We start from the raw sequence: 5,493 nt of genomic DNA, 5'->3' as shown, positions 1-5,493 counted from the left end.
CTAATATTCTGGTGTCTGTTCTATTCCTGTAGCTGGTAATAATCTGATACCTAAACTGCACCAAAAGAAATGTTCTAGGCTGATATTGTGAGTAGCAGGTGATCGAGTCTGTTTGGCTCTGAGACTATGCTGGCTGTCCGTGACATGAGTTTGGCCAGTCTCAGTCCAGTTCCTAGTGGCACTAATTGGCAGTCTCGCTTTCAGCGAGGCCAGGAGCTTACGCCTGCATGGACGAGACAGTCAGTTTGGGTTATGGTTATGATCAAGGTTGATTTATTTGCAGTACCTTATGACTGTGAGACCTGGGCCAGATTTGAAGAGTCTCTGAGATGAAAGGCCGGTGTCTATTGCACTTCAACAACAACAATTTGCATTTATACAGCGCTTTTAAGGTAGTAAAATGTCCCAAGGCGCTTCACAGGAGCGTAATCAGACAAAATTTGACACCAATCCCCATACGGCGATATTAGAACAGGTGACCAAAAGCTTGGTCAAAGAGGTAGGTTTTAAGAAGCGACATAAAGAAAGAGTGGATTAGGGAGGGAATTCCAGAGCTTAGGGTCGAGGCAGCTGAAAGCACAACCACCAATGGTGGGGCAAAAGAAAGCGGGGATGTGCACGAGGCCAGAATTGGAGGAGCGCAGAGATCTTGGAGGATTGTAGGGCTGAAGGAGGTTTCAGAGATAGGGAGGGACAAGGCCATGGAGCGATTTGAAAACCAGAATGAGAATTTTAAAATTGAGGCATAGCCAGACTGGGAGCCAATGTAGGTCAGCGAGCACAGGGGTGACAGTTTTGGATGAGTTCAAGTTTATGAAAGGACAATACATCACCTAGTCCCCTATACAAGGCAATCTGAAGAGCAATATGGCAGGGTGATCTCTACAATTGATCTGTAATCATCAGTCAGTTTGTTATTTGATTAACATTAGAGCCACTTTTTTTTTTCCAGTCCACTGCTGATTTCACACTCCATTGGCCTTACACAGGCAGAGGGACAGTAGTGAAGAATGATTCATTGCAGACGCAGTCAAAGTCGACTGTTTGGCATTCCATTGCATCGTGAAGCACTTTGTGAATATGCTCATTTAGGCCTGAGGGCTAAAGTTTGAAATTATAGCCTTCAGCCTATGAGTGCATTGCAATTTTAAGCACTGTGTTTCAATAAGACATTAGACTGCTGAGCCAGAAAAACTGGGACACGGGTTTGATCTCCAGGCTCCCATCTTGCACCCTCCGTAAACTTGAGCTCATCTAAAACTCTGCTGCCCCGTATCCTAACATGCACCAAGTCCCGTTCACCCATCACCCCTGGTGGCTACGTTGGCTCCCGATCCGGCAATTCCTCAATTTTTTTTTAATTCTCATCCTCATGATCAAATCCCAACATGGCCTTGCCTTTCCCTATCTCTGTACCTCCTGAGATCTCAGCGCTCCTCCGATTCTGGCCTCTTGCGCATCCCCCATTTTAATCGCTCCACCTTTAGCTGCCGTGCCTAGGCCCTAAACTCTGGAATTCCCTCCCTAAACCTCTCTGCCTTGTCTCTCCTCCTTTTAAGATGCTCCTTAAAACCTACTTCATTGACCAAGCTTTTGGTCACCTGCCTTAATATCTCCTTAAGTGGCTCGGTGTCATATCTTGTTTGATAACACTCCTGTGAAGCGCCTTGGGATGTTTGACTATGGTAAAGATGCAATATATATGCAAGTTGTTGTCTGTGGTGAATTAACCATTCAGAATAGAGGCAGCTGTTTGGGTGCTAGAACTGGCCTCTTACATAGGGAGGGAGAAATCGGGCAGAGTTCCTACTCTCAATTACTACCAAGTAGCTAGTGTGTGGAGGGCCAGGTCTGCAGTAATGCCCTCCACAGTCCAATAGCCTCTTGACACATGAAAAATGGTCCCTTGAGGGAGTACTGCCAACATTTATGGAAGCCCAGGAATTAAGCTGGGAGAGGAAAATAGGGCTGAAGTGGTACTATGCCAAGGAGCTGAATCCTTCCAATTGAGCTGAGCAGCAAATTGGCGAGGTTGGATAAACTGAGCCAGGCTCTCAACTGCAAGATGTCTACTCTGCAGGTGGCACGGTTTCTCTATACCATTCAGTGTGCAGTTCACACTGAACTCTCCAGTGTCACCGGCTCCATTATCGGGAGATACAGGACAAAAGCCAGAGGCATAGCCCCCAAGAGAGTTGGACAGTCAGAGGCAGGGTGATTCCCCCCACTGCACCCATGCATCTTTTGCCACATCAGCTACCTCCCTACAAAATGGTCCAGGATGAAGAAAAATAAATCGAGGAGGGAGGAAAATAAATTTTGGACAGAAACTGGTAAATATTTGAAGTTGGGTCACATTTTCAATTGTATAGTTGAGTGTTTTAGTGATTTCAGATTCAGCTTTAGACTTCAACACTGTTCCATCGCATAGGATACTGGTTTGTCACTGTGATTGCACACATGAAAGGTTCTTACCCTTGGTGAGGGGCCAAGTGGAAATCAGAAGGGAAAATCAGAGGAAGAGCCACTCTGGTTCTCCCTCACCTACCCCATTATGACCGCGTTAAGCATGGTGCAGGCAAAGCTTGGTAGCAGGGAACAGGAGATGATAGACCTTGCATTTATGTAGCACCTCTCGTGCAGAAAAGCATCTCCAGCTATTTCAAAGAGGAAGAAAGGAACGGATGCTGAGCCATTGCAGAAGATTTAGGAGAGATGACAAAAAGCATGGTTGAAGAGATGGGTTTTGAGAAGGTTTAAAGGTGGAAGGGATTGGGGGAGATTCATGGAGTAGGGCTGAGATGGCTGGACTGGCCCCTGTGGTGAGGTGGAAAGGGGGGCATATTAGAAATCATTGAAAGTTACAGCACAGAAGGAGGCCATTCAGCCCATTGTGTCCATGCTGCCCGATAAAGAGATATCCAGCTTAATCCCACTTTCCAGCACTTGGTCAGTAGTCCTGTAGGTTACGGAACTTCAAGTGCTCATCCAAGTACTTTTTAAATAAGTTGAGGGTTTCTGCCTCTACCATCCTTTCAGGCAGTGAGTTCCAGACCCCCACCACCCTCTGGGTGAAAAAATTTCTCCTCAGCTCCCCTCTAATCCTTCTACCAATTACTTTAAATCTATGCCCCCTGGTCACTGACCCCTCTGCTAAGGGAAATAGGTCCTCCCTATCCACTCTATCTAGGCCCCTCATAATTTTATATACCTCAATTAAATCTCCCCTCAGCCTCTTTTGTTCAAAAGAAAACAACCCCAGCCTATCCAATCTTTCCTCATAGCTAAAATTCTCCAGCCCTGGCAACATCCTCGTAAATCTCCTCTGTACCCTTTCTAGTACAATCACATCTTTCCTGTAATGTGCTGAGCAGAACTGTACCCAATACTCAAGCTGTGGCCTAACCAATGTTTTATACAGTTCCAGCATAACCTCCCTGCTTTTATATTCTGTGCCTTGGCTAATAAAGGAAAGTATCCCGTATGCCTTTTTAACCACCTTATCTACCTGTCCTGCTACCTTCAGGGATCTGTGGACATGCACTCCAAGGTCCCTTTTTCCCTCCACACCTCTCAGTATCCTCCCATTTATTGTGTACTCCCTTGCCTTATTTGTCCTCCCCAATTGCATTACCTCACACTTCTCTGGATTAAATTCCATTTGCCATTTTTTTGCCCACCTGACCAGTCCATTGATATCTTCCTGTAGCCTACAGCTTTCCTCCTCACTATCAACCACATGGCCAATTTTTGTATCATCTGCAAACTTCTTGATTAAGCCCCCCACATTCAAGTCCAAATCATTAATATATACCACAAAAAGCAAGGGACCTCGTACTGAGCCTTGAGGGACTCCACTGGAAACAGCCTTCCAGATGCAAAAACACCTATCAACCATTACCCTTTGCTTCCTGCCACTGAGCCAATTTTGGATCCATCTAGCCACTTTCCATTAGATCCCATGGGCTATTAACTTTTTGACCAGTCTGCCATGTGGGACCTTGCCAAAAACCTTGCTAAAATCCATGTACACTACATCAAACGCATTACCCTCATCGATCATCCTTGTTACCTGCTCAAAAAATTCAATCAAGTTAGGGGAGACACAGAAGGCAAGAATCAGAACTGGAGGGGACAAGACTGGAGGAGGTTGTGGAGGTAAGGTCAGTTGGGTGAGGCTATGGGGGGATTTGTAAATTATGGTGAGAATTTTAAATTCAATGTGCCTGTGAGGACATTTTGATGGACGAGCGCAGCTCAATATGGGTCAGGATGTGGGTGATGCAGTTTTGGATGAGTTTGAATTTATGGAGGATGGAGTTCAGGAGGGTGTTGGAGAAATCAAGTCTAGGGATGAGGAAGGCGTGGGACTTAAGTAATGTTGAAAGACATGGGGGGAAATATATTAATGGGGAGGAAGAAGTTACAGGTACTTAATGCTGAAGTACAGCTTGCTCTTAGTGATCATTCAGCTAAAATGTACACTGCCTCAAGCTCTAGCTGATCTAAACCAGAGCAGTGGTAAGGGCAGTAGAGCATCCATAGAGTCATAGAGTTATACAGCACGGGTAGAGGCCCTTCGACCCATCGTGTCCGCGCCGGCCATCAAGCCCAGTCTAATCGAATCCCATATTCCAGCATTTGGTCCGTAGCCTTGTATGCTATGGTATTTCAAGTGCTCATCCAAATGCTTCTTGAATGTTGTGAGGGTTCCTGCCTCCACAACCCTCTCAGGCAGTGAGTTCCAGACTCCAACCACCCTCTGGGTGAAAAAGTTCTTTCTCAAATCCCCTCTAAACCTCCCGCCTTTTACCTTGAATCTATGTCCCCTTGTTATAGAACCCTCAACGAAGGGAAAAAGCTCCTTAGTATCCATCCTATCTATGCCCCTCATAATTTTGTACACCTCAATCATGTCCCCCCTCAGCCTCCTCTGCTCCAAGGAAAACAAACCCAATCTTCCCAGTCTCTCTTCATAGCTGAAGCGCTCCAGCCCTGGTAACATCCTGGTGAATCTCCTCTGCACCCTCTCCAAAGCGATCACATCCTTCCTGTAGTGCGGCGACCAGAACTGCACACAGTACTCCAGCTGTGGCCTAACCAGTGTTTTATACAGCTCCATCATAACCTCCTTGCTCTTATATTCTATGCCTCGGCTAATAAAGGCAAGTATCCCATATGCCTTCTTTACCACCTTATCTACCTGTTCTGCCGCCTTCAGGGATCTGTGAACTTGCACACAAAGATCCCTCTGACCCTCTGTCTTGCCTAGGGTCTTCCCATTCATTGTGTATTCCCTTGCCTTGTTAGTCCCTCCAAAGTGCATCATCTCGCACTTTTCCGGGTTAAATTCCATTTGCCACTGTTCCGCCCATCTGACCAACCCATCTATATCGTCCTGCAGACTGAGGCTATCCTCCTCGCTATTTACCACCATACCAATTTTTGTATCATCCCTGTACAACTGAAGGAAGGAATCAACCAGGTTCCTGA

Source organism: Heptranchias perlo, chromosome 30, assembly GCF_035084215.1.
Source record: "Heptranchias perlo isolate sHepPer1 chromosome 30, sHepPer1.hap1, whole genome shotgun sequence".
Lineage (NCBI taxonomy): Eukaryota > Metazoa > Chordata > Chondrichthyes > Hexanchiformes > Hexanchidae > Heptranchias > Heptranchias perlo.
This window is presented reverse-complemented; position numbering follows the sequence as displayed.